Source organism: Ranitomeya variabilis, chromosome 8 (genome assembly GCF_051348905.1).
Source record: "Ranitomeya variabilis isolate aRanVar5 chromosome 8, aRanVar5.hap1, whole genome shotgun sequence".
NCBI lineage: Eukaryota > Metazoa > Chordata > Amphibia > Anura > Dendrobatidae > Ranitomeya > Ranitomeya variabilis.
Genome location: NC_135239.1, coordinates 55388049 through 55403773, shown reverse-complemented (window position 1 = coordinate 55403773; position 15725 = coordinate 55388049). Strand labels below are relative to the sequence as shown.

Below are 15725 nucleotides of genomic sequence, written 5' to 3'. Positions count from 1 at the left end.
AAAGGTTGAGTACGGACATACTCCGCTTCTTGGTGTGAACACGAGCTGCGGCTCACCGTCCGGCTGCACTCTATGCCCCTAATATAATCTGCGCAATGATGATAGAGGAAGAGGATGGACTGAGCCATGCCTGAACTCCGGGAAGCCGGCGGCTGTACACGCTGTACACACACAGCAACCTTTGTCCTTCTACAGCAAACATGGAGAGGACAAAGGCTCAGACAACATTGCCTCACACTACTGCCCAGTGCAGAAAGGGAAGGTTGTCAGAGCTCGGACTGGTCAGTATGTACTGGTCATACAGGTAACCAGCACTGGACACAAGCCAAGGCTCACCTACAAGACGACTATAGGAAATGACAACAGTAACAGCGCGGACACAATGGGAACTAACCGAGGATTTCTTTGCAGCCATAACACTGAGGAATAATGTAAAAATACATGAGGAATAAATCTCCGATAAGCCGAACTCATTCTGTCAGCAAACACGTAACTGGGATTTTATAACAGGTTCACACGAGTTCTTCCTGCTGGATGTAATACCGCATATGGGTAAGAAGAAAACGGCAACATCCTCATCTGATGTTCTTACTGCACTACTGCCAGGAGCTCCGGATACTGCACTAGTCACAGATGCATAGTCACCAGCGCCACATTGTCCACTGCTTGTGTCTGGTAGTGCATGTCTTTTGCATTCTCTTTAACTTGAATGCAGCCATCATTAGGTTTTTACTGTGTAATCTGAGAGCAGCATGATGTAGAGCAGAGTTCCCCAACTCCGGTCCTCAAGAGCCACCAACAGGTCATAAATTCAGGATTTCCTTAGGCTACTTTCACACACAGCGTATTTGCTGCGTATTTTTACGCGCGTGTATTTTGCTGCTGCTTTAGGCTACTTTCAGACATAGCGCATTTTTGAGCGCTATTTTGCGGGCGCTTTTCAAAAATGCGCAATGTCATTTTCGTCTGCCGGCAAAGTGAATGAGAAATTCACTTTGCCGTTCAGACACACCGCAAAAAAACGCGGCGCTTTTGTCTGCAAACACGCCGGCGTAAAAAGAATTGACATGTCAATTCTTTACGCAGCGGCGTGTCTGCGTATCCCCCTAGGGCCCCATATTACCGTCCACACACAGCGCCTTTGTCCTGGGTGTCGGCGTCTTTGTACGGAGGGGTTGACACCCAGGACCGGACGTGACGTCGGACAGGAAGAGGGAAGCCCCCGCCCCCCAGTGAAGCAGCATGGAGTCCTTCAACAGAATGAGCATAAACGTGGGGGCTGCTGATCGATTTGGTATGTGTGTGTGTGTGTGTGTGTGTGCGTGTGCGTGTGCGTGTGTCCCCATGCGACGCTAGTGCCACCATTGTGCTAAGTCGCCGTATGGGACTACTACTCCCATCCGGTATTAGGATGGGAGAGTTGTCCCTGTGTCCGGCGACTTAGCACAATTGTAAAGTTACACAAAACACCTACACACAATACACATACATGACACACAGTACAGTACATACAACACATAACATAGAGTATATACTCACCAACAGCACACTTGTAGGCGAAGCCCTCGATCCTCCAGGAAAAAATCCAAAAATAATAAACCAAATCCATACTCCCTGTCCGCAGAATCCATAAAACGAGTGTCCCACGCCGATCCCCTGCTCTCCGGCGATACACTGCCAGGAGCGAAGCTCCTAGCAGTGTATCGCGTACTGTTCCGGAGTTCAATGGCTCCGGCGTCTCGGTTAACAGCAGTACAGCTGCGTTGAACTTTCCCACGCAGCACTGCCGTTAAGCGAGAGTGCCGGGGTCAATGACCGCCGGTAAACTCGCTCGCGCATGCGCAGTGACACACCGACAGGAACTATGGCTCCTGTCAGTGTGTTGCTGCAGCCGTGGAGAGCAGACATATCTCTGGATGTGTCTGTTCTCCATGGAAGATCTTGATACGTGGCACTTAAATACGTGGCAATTAAATACGTGACACGTGGCACTTATACGTGATACGTGTCACTTAAATACGTGGCACTGAAATACGTGATACGTGGCACTTTGATACGTGGCACGTGTCACTTACATACGTGGCACTGAAATATGTGGCACGCGGCACTTTGATACGTGGCACTGAAATACGAGGCACGTGGCCCTGAAATACGAGGCACGTGGCCCTGAAATACGAGGCACGTGGCCCTGAAATATGTGGCACGTGGCACTTTCATACGTGGCACTTAAATACGTGGCACTTAGGCTATGTTCACATTTGCGTTGTGCGCCGCATGCGTCCTTTTTTTGATTGATTTTGGACGCAGCAAAAATGCAACTTGCTGCGTCCTCTGCGGCCGGATGCGTGCGCTGCAGTGACGCATGCGGCGCAAAACGCAAGTGCGACGCATGTCCATGCGCCCCCATGTTAAATATAGGGGCGCATGATGCATGCGGCGCCCGACGCTGCGGCGCAGACCGCAAATGTGAACGTAGACTTAAATAGCTGGATAGAGCTGGATCCGCGGGCTGTGATCTGGCCTACGCTCAGCACTCTGCGGAGCGCTGTCATTCAAAACACGTCCACTCATTTTGGTGTTTAGTCCCAAAATGGAGGATGGAAGAAGAAAAGGGTTGGACAAGGAAATTACATCATTTCTTTTTTTTTTTCCCCCACTGCAGTTAAAGCTTTATTTGTGTCAAACACAGACAATCTGCAGAGAAAACTGCATAAAAAAACCGCACTAAAAATCGCATCAAAAACCGCATCAAAAACGCACCTGCGTTTTCTGCCAAGAGCTGCGGTTTTTGTCCTGAAAAAAAAGGATTGAAATCAGGATCGTGTGAACATACCCTTACCGTACAGGGTTACGAGGGGGGGGCGTCTGACTGACGCCTGCCCTAGTAACCTGGGATTAGTGACAGTGGGGTTAGTAAACCCCAGCTGATGTCTGTTCCGCTTGCTGAGGCGTCTTTGGCTCAAGGCCATTTAGCTGGCAGAATCGACATGATGTTAACTCCAGTGTGTATTGTATTCTGAGTCATAAAGACAGGAAATGACCTCAATGACTTTTTTTTCCCCCTTTTTTTTTTTTCAAACTTTATTTTCAGTACACAATGCTGAAAAAAACGCAGCTGCAAAAAACGCAGCAAAAAACGCTGTGTGTGTGAAAGCAGCTGCGTTTTTTGCCTGCGTAAAAAAACGCAGGTAAAGCAGCAGCAAAATACACGCGTGTAAAAATACGCAGCAAATACGCTGTGTGTGAAAGTAGCCTTACCTGCGTTTTTTTTACGCAGGCAAAAAACGCAGCTGCTTTCACACACAGCGTTTTTTGCTGCGTTTTTTGCAGCTGCGTTTTTTTCAGCATTGTGTACTGAAAATAAAGTTTGTTTGAAAAAAAAAAAAAAGGGGGAAAAAAAAAAAAAGTCATTGAGGTCATTTCCTGTCTTTATGACTCAGAATACAATACACACTGGAGTTAACATCATGTCGATTCTGCCAGCTGCAATGGCCTTGAGCCAAAGACGCCTCAGCAAGCGGAACAGACATCAGCTGGGGTTTACTAACCCCACTGTCACTAACCCCAGGTTACTAGGGCAGGCGTCAGTCAGACGCCCCCCCTCGTAACCCTGTACGGTAAGGGTATGTTCACACGATCCTGATTTCAATCCTTTTTTTTCAGGACAAAAACCGCAGCTCTTGGCAGAAAACGCAGGTGCGTTTTTGATGCGGTTTTTGATGCGATTTTTAGTGCGGTTTTTTATGCAGTTTTCTCTGCAGATTGTCTGTGTTTGACACAAATAAAGCTTTAACTGCAGTGGGGGAAAAAAAAAAAGAAATGATGTAATTTCCTTGTCCAACCCTTTTCTTCTTCCATCCTCCATTTTGGGACTAAACACCAAAATGAGTGGACGTGTTTTGAATGACAGCGCTCCGCAGAGTGCTGAGCGTAGGCCAGATCACAGCCCGCGGATCCAGCTCTATCCAGCTATTTAAGTCTACGTTCACATTTGCGGTCTGCGCCGCAGCGTCGGGCGCCGCATGCGTCATGCGCCCCTATATTTAACATGGGGTCGTATGGACATGCGTCGCACTTGCGTTTTGCGCCGCATGCGTCACTGCAGCGCACGCATCCGGCCGCAGAGGACGCAGCAAGTTGCATTTTTGCTGCGTCCAAAATCAATCAAAAAAAGGACGCATGCGGCGCACAACGCAAATGTGAACATAGCCTAAGTGCCACGTATCTAAGTGCCACGTATCACGTATTTCAGTGCCACGTATCAAAGTGCCACGTATCAAAGTGCCACGTGCCACGTATCAAAGTGCCACGTGCCACGTATCAAAGTGCCACGTGCCACGTATCAAAGTGCCACGTGCCACGTATCAAAGTGCCACGTGCCACGTATCAAAGTGCCACGTGCCACGTATCAAAGTGCCACGTGCCACGTATCAAAGTGCCACGTCCACGTATCAAAGTGCCACGTGCCACGTATCAAAGTGCCACGTGCCACGTATCAAAGTGCCACGTGCCACGTATCAAAGTGCCACGTGCCACGTATCAAAGTGCCACGTGCCACGTATCAAAGTGCCACGTGCCACGTATCAAAGTGCCACGTCCACGTATCAAAGTGCCACGTGCCACGTATCAAAGTGCCACGTGCCACGTATCAAAGTGCCACGTGCCACGTATCAAAGTGCCACGTGCCACGTATCAAAGTGCCACGTCCACGTATCAAAGTGCCACGTGCCACGTATCAAAGTGCCACGTGCCACGTATCAAAGTGCCACGTGCCACGTATCAAAGTGCCACGTGCCACGTATCAAAGTGCCACGTGCCACATATTTCAGTGCCACGTGCCACGCATTTCAGGGCCACATATTTCAGTGCCACGTGCCACGTATTTCAGGGCCATGTGCCACGTATTTCAGTGCCACGTATCAAAGTGCCACGTATTTCAGTGCCACATATTTCAGTGCCACGTGCCACGTATTTCAGTGCCACGTATTTCAGTGCCACGTATTTCAGTGCCACGTATTTCAGTGCCACGTATTTCAGTGCCACGTATTTCAGTGCCACGTATTTCAGTGCCACGTATTTCAGTGCCACGTATTTCAGTGCCACGTATTTCAGTGCCACGTATTTCAGTGCCACGTATTTCAGTGCCACGTATTTCAGTGACACGTATTTAAGTGACACGTATTTAAGTGACACGTATTTAAGTGACACGTATTTAAGTGACACGTGCCACGTATCAAAGTGCCACGTATCACGTATTTCAGTGCCACGTATTTAAGTGACACGTATCACGTATAAGTGCCACGTATTTAATTGCCACGTATTTAAGTGCCACGTATCAAGATTTTCCATGGAGAACAGACACATCCAGAGATATGTCTGCTCTCCACAGCTGCAGCAACACACTGACAGGAGCCATAGTTCCTGTCGGTGTGTCACTGCGCATGCGCGAGCGAGTTTACCGGCGGTCATTGACCCCGGCACTCTCGCTTAACGGCAGTGCTGCGTGGGAAAGTTCAACGCAGCTGTACTGCTGTTAACCGAGACGCCGGAGCCATTGAACTCCGGAACAGTACGCGATACACTGCTAGGAGCTTCGCTCCTGGCAGTGTATCGCCGGAGAGCAGGGGATCGGCGTGGGACACTCGTTTTATGGATTCTGCGGACAGGGAGTATGAATTTGGTTTATTATTTTTGGATTTTTTCCTGGAGGATCGAGGGCTTCGCCTACAAGTGTGCTGTTGGTGAGTATATACTCTATGTTATGTGTTGTATGTACTGTACTGTGTGTCATGTATGTGTATTGTGTGTAGGTGTTTTGTGTAACTTTACAATTGTGCTAAGTCGCCGGACACAGGGACAACTCTCCCATCCTAATACCGGATGGGAGTAGTAGTCCCATACGGCGACTTAGCACAATGGTGGCACTAGCGTCGCATGGGGACACACACACACACATACCAAATCGATCAGCAGCCCCACGTTTATGCTCATTCTGTTGAAGGACTCCATGCTGCTTCACTGGGGGGCGGGGGCTTCCCTCTTCCTGTCCGACGTCACGTCCGGTCCTGGGTGTCAACCCCTCCGTACAAAGACGCCGACACCCAGGACAAAGGCGCTGTGTGTGGACGGTAATATGGGGCCCTATGGGGATACGCAGACACGCCGCTGCGTAAAGAATTGACATGTCAATTCTTTTTACGCCGGCGTGTTTGCAGACAAAAGCGCCGCGTTTTTTTGCGGTGTGTCTGAACGGCAAAGTGAATTTCTCATTCACTTTGCCGGCAGACGAAAATGACATTGCGCATTTTTGAAAAGCGCCCGCAAAATAGCGCTCAAAAATGCGCTATGTCTGAAAGTAGCCTTAGTATTGCACAGGTGATGGATTCTTGCCTTTCCAGGTAATGCAATGATCACCTGGGCAATGCTAAGGAAATCCTGAAAACATGACCTGTTGGTGGCTCTTGAGGACCAGAGTTGGGGAACACTGAGGTAGGGGCAGACACCCAAATTCCAGTGTGTGTCATTTACTGGTCTATCTGGTTTAGTTTTGATACAAGCAGTTCCTTTTGCTGCAGATCTAGCAGTGCCCAGAATGCAGAGCTCTGTATGACCCCGCCCACACCACTGAGTCATAGAAATATAATAATAATAATTTTTTATTTATATAGCGCCAACATATTGCGCAGCGCTTTACAACTTATAGAGGGGACTTGTACAGACAATAGACATTACAGCATAACAGAAATCACAGTTCAAAACAGATACCAGGAGGAGTGAGGGCCCTGCTCACAAGCTTACAATCTATGAGGAAAAGGGGAGACACGAGAGGTGGATGGTAACAATTGCTTTAGTTATTTGGACCAGCCATAGTGTAAGGCTCGGGTGTTCATGTAAAGCTGCATGAACCAGTTAACAGCCTAAGTATGTAGCAGTACAGACACAGAGGGCTATTAACTGCATAAAGTGTATGGGAACCTGATGATGTTTTTTTGTTTTTTTATTAGGCCACACAGGGATAGCTAGGTTAATGCGTTGAGGCGGTAGGCCAGTCTGAACAAATGCGTTTTTAGGGCATGCTTAAAACTGTGGGGATTGGGGATTAATCGTATTAACCTGGGTAGTGCATTCCAAAGAATCGGTGCAGCACGTGTAAAGTCTTGGAGACGGGAGTGGGAGGTTCTGATTATTGTGGATGCTAACCTGAGGTCATTAGCGGAGTGGAGGGCACGGGTAGGGTGGTAGACTGAGACCAGAGAGGAGATGTAGGGTGGTGCTGAGCCATGGAGTGCTTTGTGGATAAGGGTAGTAGTTTTGTACTGGATTCTGGAGTGGATGGGTAGCCAGTGTAATGACTGGCACAAGGTAGAGGCATCGGTGTAACGGTTGGTGAGGAATATGATCCTGGCTGCAGCATTCAGGACAGATTGGAGCGGGGAGAGTTTGGTAAGAGGAAGGCCGACTAGTAGAGAGTTACAATAGTCCAGACGAGAATGAATAAGTGAGACAGTAAGAGTTTTTGCAGAGTCGAAAGTAAGAAAAGGGCGAATTCTAGAAATGTTTTTGAGATGCAGATAAGAAGAGCGAGCCAGTGATCGGATGTGGGGGGTGAATGAAAGCTCGGAATCAAGGATAACCCCAAGGCAGCGGGCATGTTGTTTGGGAGTAATGGTGGAACCGCACACGGAGATGGCAATGTCAGGCAAAGGTAGGTTAGTAGAGGGAGAGAACATGAGGAGTTCAGTTTTTGACAGGTTCAGTTTCAGATAGAGGTAGGACATGATGTTAGAGACAGCGGTAAGACAATCACTGGTGTTTTCTAAAAAGGTCGGCGTGAAAGCAGGAGAAGAGGTTTATAATTGGGTGTCATCAGCATAGAGATGGTACTGGAAACCAAATCTACTAATTGTTTGTCCAATAGGGGCAGTATACAAAGAGAAGAGGAGGGGGCCTAGGACTGATCCTTGAGGGACCCCAACAGTAAGGGGAAGGTGAGAGGAGGAGGAACCAGCAAAGCATACAGTGAAGGATCGGTCAGAGAGCTAGGAGGAGAACCAAGAGAGAACGGTGTCCTTGAGGCCGATGGAGCGGAGCATAGTGAGGAGGAGCTGATGATCCACAGTGTCGAATGCTGCGGAGAGATCCAAGAGAATTAGCATGGAGTAGTGACCATTAGATTTAGCTGTTAGTAGGTCATTAGAGACTTTAGTGAGGGCAGTTTCAGTAGAGTGTAAAGAGCGGAAGCCAGATTGAAGAGGGTAGAGAAGAGAGTTATCTGAGAGATAGCGGGTAAGATGGGAGTGGACCAGGCGTTCCAGGAGTTTAGAGATGAAGGGAAGATTAGAGACAGGTCTATAATTAGCGGCACAATTTTGGTCGAGGGAGGGTTTTTTAAGTAATGGATGTATGATGGCATGCTTAAATGAGGAGGGAAAAATACCGGAAGTGAGGGAAGGGTTGAATATTTTTGTTAGGTGAGAGGTGACAGCCGGGGAAAGGGACTGGAGGAGATGTGACGGTATGGGGTCACTGGTGCAAGTGGTCGGGCGAGAAGATGCAAGGAGCCTGCTTACTTCTTCTTCTGTAACTGGTTCAAAGTCAGAGAGTGAACTAGATGGATGCAGTGGGGGAGGGAGGACAGTGCATGGTATGAAGAGATTGGGAGATGATTTCCTGTCAAATGTGGTGAATTTTTTCTTTGAAGTAATTGGCCAGATCGTCAGCGCGGAGATCTGTGGTTGGGGCCTGCTCTCTTGGGTTGAGTAGGGACTGGAAAGTGTCAAAGAGACGTTTAGGGTTATTTGACAGTGAGGTGATGAGGGTGTTGAAATAGGCTTGTTTGGAGAGGTGAAGGGCAGAGTTGTATGTCTTTAGCATTAACTTATAATGGAGGAAATCTTCGGGTAGATTAGATTTTCGGAAAACCTGGAGCACCACTGCAGGAAACGTGTTTGCAGCGTGTGCCACGGTTGTCGCCGTCTGTGTCGAGTTGTTCTATGTATAGGAGGTGCAGCTTCATCCAGGGCACTTTGCAGGGTTTCATTGTAATGCTTCAGAGCAGAATCAGGACATGAGATGGAGAAGATTGGGGCCAAAGAGGACTGCAAATTCTTTATAAGTTTCTGGGTGTTAATGGCCTGTATGTTTCTATAAGTGTGGAAAGTGGGGGTGACCTGAGCGGGATGGCAGTTCTTGATAGAGAATGAAAGAAGGTTGTGGTCAGAGAGGGGGAGAGGGGAGTTTGTGAAATCATCCACTGAGCAAAGTCGGGAGAAGACCAAGTCAAGGGAGTTTCCATCTTCATGCGTTGGAGAGTTAGTATGCTGCGAGAGGCCAAAAGAGGAGGTTAGAGATAAAAGGTGAGAAGCAGATGGGGAGAGGGGAGAAGCAATGGGGATGTTGAAATCACCCATGATAAGGGTGGAGGTGTCACAGGAGAAAAAGTGTGGAAGCCAGGTGGCAAAGTGATCCAGGAACTGATGAGAGGGGCCGGGAGGACGATATACCACCGCCACTCGCATGGAGAAGGGGACGTAGAGTCTGACAGCATGGACCTCAAAGGAAGGGAATACAAGTGAGGGTACTTGGGGGATAACTTGGAAGGTACATTTGGGTGAAAGGAGCAGACCAACGCCTCCACCTGCTCTGTTGTCTGATCTTGGGGTATGAGAAAAGTGTAGTCCGCCATATGAAAGAGCAGCAGCAGCGGTGGTGTCTGACTGCTGGATCCAGGTTTCCGTAAGAGCCAGGAGATTAAGAGAATTAGAAAGGAAGAAGTCATGAATGAAGGAGAGTTTATTACACACAGAGCGAGAATTCCAAAGGGCACAATTGAAAGAGACAGAAGGCATGCAGGGAATATTAATAAGGTTAGAGGGGTTTCTGGGTGTAGCAGTTGGGAGGTTTGACTGGCTATAACATGGGGGGCCGGGGTTAGGAGAGATGTCTCCAGCGACTAGGAGAAGGAGAATAGAAAGAGTGAGCAGATGGTTAAGTGATTTGTGAGAGCGTCTCTTGTGTTGGATGGTGGGACTGAATGGATCTGCGCTGTTAAGCAATGTGACCAGAGCATGAGTGCTATACATAGGAGAGGCAAGGACAGAGGGGCCGATATGGATGGAGTGTAGAGAGTTAACGCAAGGGCGGTGAATGTGAGTGAATGCAGCAGCTAGGATATAGATTATACAAATACATATGGTGAGTATTTGTTCTGTTTCAAGTAAATAGGGAATAGATTTAGATTGTCTTACCTGTCTCCTGCCCTGTCTAACTGCCATGCGAATACTTAGAAAAAAGTACTTTGAATAAATGTACACGAATGCACCCCTGCACGAATGCATCCCCAAGCTATGTCTACATTTATAGAAGGCTAGCTCTTAGATCTCACTTTTTTTTTTTATCCCCCCCTCTCGTTACCAATCAATCTAACTCAGTTGAGACAGCAGGACACAATAAATGTAGTGATCAGATAAACAAATGTCCAAGTCTACATAGAAAGCTGCCAATCAGTGCTGGGGGCGGAGTTACACAGCAGTGGACTAGGAGGCACAAAACACCTAGTCCTGTAGTGTAAAGGGACTCCGTTTGAACATTCTGTACAGACAAAGTCCCACCGCTCGGTACTTCACGGTGGGGTCAACCATTTATATACACCTTGATGGCATGAACAGTCATTCTGTGCTGGCAGAGTCCCTTTAAACCCCTGCTGATAAAATACTGATTTTATTGAAACAATACACAGCCCAGCAAGTGAGTTACTAGAATCAGGGTCTCTGTCCATACATCATGCTGCTCTCAGATTACAAAGCAAAAACCAGATTCACTTTAAAAGGGACTGTCTGCACAGAATGGCCGTTCAAACCCATTATAGACACTTGGTGCAAAACATTTAACTCCACCTTCCCACCTGCTTATGCCCCCCCCCCCCCCCCCCATCTCCACCCTCTCATCTTTGAATAATGGCGCTGGCTTCTTGGAGGCAGGTAAAGGTGGAAAAAGATTGAGAACAAGCAGGTGGGAAGGTGCATTTAAAGGTTTGGCCCCGCCCTGATGCACCGAGCGCCTGTACTGTTTCAATACTCATTCTATCGCCCAGAGCGCCTTTACCAGGGTTGACTTGCAATGCCAGACAATCCTCACAGACAAAAGTGATGCAGTCGATTACACACAATTACACTACGATTCACACAATTGGCGCTGCAGACATTGGAAATGGCGATTCACACTGTAACTATCTGGAGTGTAATGGTTATGTGGTACCGAGAAGTGTGGCCATTCCACTGCCAATACAGTAACCAATGTCACTCACCATGCTGCATGTCGGCAGCAAGTGGTTTCTTGCAGCTCTAAATGGATAATCATCAAGTAGCCAAGAAAGAATATCAGTGCAGGGCTATACCCGACTGGTGAACATACACTAAGGTCACTACACTTTTTATCCATTCACATGCAAAACCGCAGAAAGAATGGGCATGCCGCATCATGGCATAGACAAATCTGAGCTCAAAATTCACATGGGGGAGAAAAAAAAAAAAAATTGTGCATGTGTATTTCAGATATCTCACTGATTAAGCTGCTACTGATAGACACTTCAAATTTTATACATCAACCACCACGTGTGAACACGTCCCGATGCTGAAGTGTGTCCGCCTACTGTGCAGTCTAATGGCTGATGACTGCTGCAGACTTGTGCTTAGCGGCTGAACCCAGGTCCGCAGCATTTATAGGGGTCACAGAGGCGAGGTCTGCGTACCATGCTCAGTATAAGGCCGGGGTCACACATGCGTGTTTTACGTACGTAAGAGCGCAAAAACTACGTACGTAAAACTCGCATTACATACGGCACAATGCTTCTCAATGGGGCTGCTCCTATTAGCTGTATATTACGGTTCAGTATTATACGGCGTTCTAAGGCCGTACAAAATCGCAGCATGCTGCGTTTGTCAGCGTATTGCGCAAATAATACGCCAATGAAAGTCTATGGGGGCGAGAAAAATACGGATTACACACGGACCAGCAGTGTGACTTACGAGAAATACGCAGCGGTGTTAGTGAAAAGTCGGTAATTCAATTGCCGGCTTTTCATTTCTCCTGCACAAACCCGACAGGATATGAGACATGGTTTACATACAGTAAACCATCTCATATCCCCCTTTTTTTTGCATATTCCACACTACTAATGTTAGTAGTGTGTATGTGCAAAATTTCAGCGCTGTAGCTGCTGAAATAAAGGGTTAAATGGCGGAAAAAATTGGCGTGGGCTCCCGCGCAATTTTCTCCGCCAGAATGGTAAAGCCAGTGACTGAGGGCAGATATTAATAGCCTAGAGAGGGTCCATGGTTATTGGCCCCCCTGGCTACAAACATCTGCCCCCAGCCACCCCAGAAAAGGCACATCTGGAAGATGCGCCTATTCTGGCACTTGGCCACTCTCTTCCCACTCCCTGTAGCGGTGGAATATGGGGTAATAAAGGGTTAATTCCACCTTGCTATTGGAAGGTGACATTAAGCCAGATTAATAATGGAGAGGCGTCAATTATGACACCTATCCATTATTAATCCAATTGTATGAAAGGGTTAAAAAACACACACACACACATGATTTAAAAGTAGTTTAATGAAATAAACACAGCGGTTGTTGTAATAATTTATTGTTCTCGCAATCCATCAGGAACACCCTCGCTTTGAAAAATAATAAACGCACAAGATACATACCTTCTGGTGAACCGTCTTGTCCCACGAAGTAATCCATCTGAAGGGGTTAACTAATATTACAGGCAGGAGCCCTGCTAATGCAGCGGTGTGCTCGTGTCTGTAATCCCCCGGCGAATGAATGAAATGTAGGTCATTGACCTACATTTCCTTCAGTCGCGGTGATGCGCCCCCTGGTGGATGTCCTCATATGACCTGGAGCGTGGGAAAAAGTTCCCAGGCTGCAGTTCATGAGAACATCCACCAGAGGGCGCATCACCGCGACTCAATGTAAGTACAGATCCAGCTTTCCTTTCAGCACCCGGGGGATTACAGGCACGAGCGAGTGGTTTATCGCAGCTCTGCCTGTAATATTAGTTAACCCCTTCAGATGGATTACTTCGTGGGACGTGATCTGACATCAGAAGGTATGTATCTTGTGCGTTAATTGTTTTGCCAAGCGAGGGCCTGGAAATGGATTGCGAGAACAATAAATTATTACAACAACCGCTGTGTTTATTTCATTAAAATCCTTTATAATGTGTGTGTGTGTTTTTTAACCCTTTCCTACAATTGGATTAATAATGGATAGGTGACATAATTGACGCCTCTCCATTATTAATCTGGCTTAATGTCACCTTCCAATAGCAAGGTGGCATTAACCCTTCATTACCCCATATCCCACCGCTACAGGGAGTGGGAAGAGAGTGGCCAAGTGCCAGAATAGGTGCATCTTCCAGATGTGCCTTTTCTGGGGTGGCTGGGGGCAGATGTTTTTAGCCACGGGGGGCCAATAACCATGGACCCTCTCCTGGCTATTAATATCTGCCCTCAGTCACTGGCTTTACCACTCTGGCGGAGAAAATTGCGCGGGAGCCCACGCCAATTTTTTCCGCCATTTAACCCTTTATTTCAGCAGCTACAGCGCTGAAATTTTGCACATACACACTACTAACATTAGTAGTGTGGAATATGCAAAAAAAAAGGGGATATGAGATGGTTTACTATATGTAAACCATGTCTCATATCCTGTCGGGTTTGTGCAGGAGAAATGAAAAGCCGGCAATTGAATTACCGGCTGTTCACAGATATCGCGCTGAATGAAATCTAAATACAGAATATATATATATGTGTCTCAATGACATATATATATATATATATACATACTGTATATATGTTTTCCCGAACATTTGAGCACATAAATCCATTAGATGTCGGTTTTGCAAGCCTGCGCGAAAATCTCGCAGTACGGATGCCATACGGATTACATACGGAGGATGCCATGCGCAAAATACGCTGACACACCCTGACTACGGATCAATATTTTGGGAACATTTCTCCGTATTACGGCCGTAGTACGGACGTATAATACGTGGCGTATTGTCTTACGCCATGTGTGACTCCAGCCTAAGTCTTCCTGGCTGTAGGGTTTCATGCACTTACAAAAGGAGGAGGACTGATATGTTATTGAGCTTCACCAAAAATATGGGTTTTGCAAAAAACTTGTTGAATGGGGTCCCAATGCGGAGATCTGCAAAAATGGCGTTTCACAGACAGAAGCTCCTGGTTGCAGAACCTCAGGCTCTGACTGTTCACAGCATCAGCAGGAGTCTGGGGAGGGGAAGGCGAATATCACCTTTGGCATTTATGACACAGTGGGAGAAGAGCCAATTACAGGTCATTTAATAGAACGGTATGTATATAGGTCACATCCAATGTATCAGAAGTAATGCAGGTCAGACACGACACACAAATCGCCCAAATTCACTGACTTCACAAAACTAGACCATTAGCGATGTCCACGGGGGTCTCACCACTGGCCCCTGAGGTCAGACAGGACAAGGATCTAGTATTTGGATCTCAGCCCAATCCGTTCGGTTAATAAGCCGCCACTGGGAGATTCTGGCACAGACTTGATCCTCTTTTTGTACACAGTGAATACAGTAACAGAAAAAAGGCACAGCTGCCCTCTGCTGCCATATGTATTCATCAAGGTAGCTTGGGTGCAAAAACGTATGTGTATCCAAGGTCCCAGGTACTAAGACTTCTGACACCTGGATGATGGGAGTGCTCTCCACCTGTAGATGGGCTGCAGCCAATGTCACGTCAGTTTTATCTTCATTCAATTCAAATCTCTGTGCCATACATTTTCTCATATTAGGGGAGAGCAAAAAAATAAATAAAAAAATAATAAGAAAAAAAGGTCTGCTATGCATCCCCAGCAAGCAGTGAAAATCAGACAACCGATGACATTAATTGGCTTTTTATGGTAATTAGCAGACCCACTTATTCTATACCAAGTTACTGTGACAGCGGCTTCCCTGTTCAGCACAATGACCTCTCGCACTGTCATTACTGATCTACCACCACTGATAACGGGATGACAACTTTCATTTTCACTGTAGTCAGTAATATTCTCTTCTTTTTGTTGTTTTATTACCAGTCTGAAGTGAAGCCTAGTGGCCACAGGAAGAACAGCAACATCTTACACAAGTGATTTAACAGTTGCGGTGTTTGGGACACAAGGAGGTGGAGGAGAACCACATGTTACTAAAAGCAAAAAGTTGGGGGGGGGGGGGATTTTTTCTCTCTTTTTACATCGTACAGATTTTGGTTGTCCAAGGGAATAATTTACTTATGGGCATATGGAGGTCTGAAAATAAAAATATTCTCACTTACTGGACCACGCCATGTGTCCGACCTGCTGCCCATGTTCCCCCGCCGGTCTCCTTGCCACTTCATGTGGTGGGGACGTCATATGATCACTACAACCAATCAGCAGTAACCGATTAGATGCACATGTGATGTTCCATCTAAGCTGGATGAGCATTTTCTCTTCCTGCTCAGATGACAACTTGTGACAACCTCTGCAGGAACAGGAAGCGAGGAGACCGTCGGGGAACACCGTGAGCAGTACAGAGGACTGATTGGGTCCAGTAGTTGAATATTTGGTTTTCTTTCAAGACCATCATGGATCCAGTTGTAAAATTAAATATTGAAGTGGACTAGCTGTTTAATATCACCACTCCAAAAAGTTCT

The 15725-nt window shown here is 47.1% G+C and overlaps 1 protein-coding gene across 5 annotated transcripts in view; it reads right to left on the bottom strand.

Moving 5' to 3' along the window:
* EVI5 (ecotropic viral integration site 5) overlaps window positions 1-15725 on the bottom strand; it is a 146744-nt gene that overhangs the window by 93041 nt on the left and 37978 nt on the right. The window lies entirely within an intron of this gene.